This window comes from Salarias fasciatus, unplaced genomic scaffold, assembly GCF_902148845.1.
Source record: "Salarias fasciatus unplaced genomic scaffold, fSalaFa1.1, whole genome shotgun sequence".
NCBI classification, from domain to species: Eukaryota; Metazoa; Chordata; class Actinopteri; order Blenniiformes; family Blenniidae; genus Salarias; species Salarias fasciatus.
Window position 1 is genome coordinate 222333 of NW_021941383.1, and position 1755 is coordinate 224087.

Genomic DNA, 1755 nt, shown 5'->3' on the forward strand with positions numbered 1-1755 from the left:
CCCGGTGCAAACCGGTCTCTGATTGGTCTGCCGCAACAACGCCACGTCAATCGTTCACATTTCCCAACTTCAGTGTCGGCCGCAAAAATGCGCCGCCAACGCCAGAACGGCCCGACGCCAGAACGGCCCGACGCCAGAACGGCCCAACGCCAGAACGGCCCTGACGCCAGAACGGCCCAACGCCAGAACGGCCCGACGCCAGAACGCCCTGACGCGCTGTTGACGCCAGAACGGCCCGACGCCAGAACGGCCCGACACGCCGGGTTTCGTTGCCGGTTGAACGCGCGTTCCCTGTTGTTTTCAGTTATAGTTAGGCAGCTTACATCGATTTTTTGACCGGATGGGGACAGATCTGACAAAAGTGTGACATTTTTTCCTCGCTATCTACATCCAAATACTTCCAATTTTTGCTAGGCCCCACATGCACAGGTCACACGGACAGCATGTACACGGCAAAATGCAATTTTTGAGGTTTCGCACAGAATAGGGGAAAATCTTCGTGAGATGGAAATGATGAAATAGCAAGTGGCAAGTTGGAACTCTCAAAAGCTGACATTTGCTGCCTCGCTATCTGGTGGTAGGTTTAGGATCACAGTGGTTACTGTACATTTCAGTACTGAAACAGTGACTCCGATACTCCAGAGACAAGATGATGATGGAAGCCCTTCCTCCCACACAGCGAGCATTATTAATCCGTCTACCAGCAAGCTTTTGGCCCCCTGCGGACCAGCCCCAGAGGGACGGGCTGGACTCTGGACCAGGACAGCTGGGCTGGACTCCTGCCACTAGGGGCGACAGTGAGAGAGCGAAGAAGTCCAGCAGGAAGATGCGCTTCGATTAGAACCGAGACCGGAAGAAGCTGAAGAAGAAGTTCTTCAACAAAGACAACCCGCGGTCCGGAGGACAGTCGCTCAGGTGGTAGAGCGGGTCGTCTCACCACCGGAAGGTTGGTGGTTCGATCCCCGCTCCCGCTGCCGTAAAACTGTCATTGTGTCCTTGAGCAAGACGCTTCACCGACGGTGCAGACCGGCAGCCTGGCCTCCGTCAGTCTGCCAGGGCAGCTCACCACCCAGCAGGGTGCCGGTGCGATCGGGCACAACTGTCATGTTCACTGATGCCATGAAGCAAGTTCCACACAATGTGGCCACGTGGTTCTTCTGGCTTTGTTTTGAGTTTTGTCAAACCATAAACAAATATCTCGCAAAATATGAATGAATAAATGATTTGAAATGTATCCTTTTCTGATTTTATCCATTGAATTGATCATATTGCCTTTAACTTTTTACCACATCCTGCTTGGACATGTAATGCAGTATTCTCCTCCATCAATGCTCTGGAGAAAGTGATGACGTCATGTGACTGCGCCCCACGGGCCAAATGTGACGGGGACTTGCAAAAAGCCAACAGGTCCGGTCTGCAGAACTGCCTCACACCGGTTGACACTTTGGTCAGTCGGTCCCATCAAATCGCTGAGCTGCCCAGATCAGTACGTTTGGATGCAAAAACGCCAAAATCATTTGGCGGAGTGAACGCAGCTCGACACGCCCAGCCGGTCCAGCTGACAGCCGGTCCAGCTGACAGCCGGTCCAGCTGACAGCCGGTCCAGCTGACAGCCGGTCCAGCTGACAGCCGGTCCAGCTGACAGGCGTTCCAGCTGACAGCCGGTCCAGCTGACAGGCGTTCCAGGTGTTCCAGCTGACAGGCGTTCCAGGTGTTCCAGCTGACAGGCGTTCCAGGTGTTCCAGCTGTTCCAGC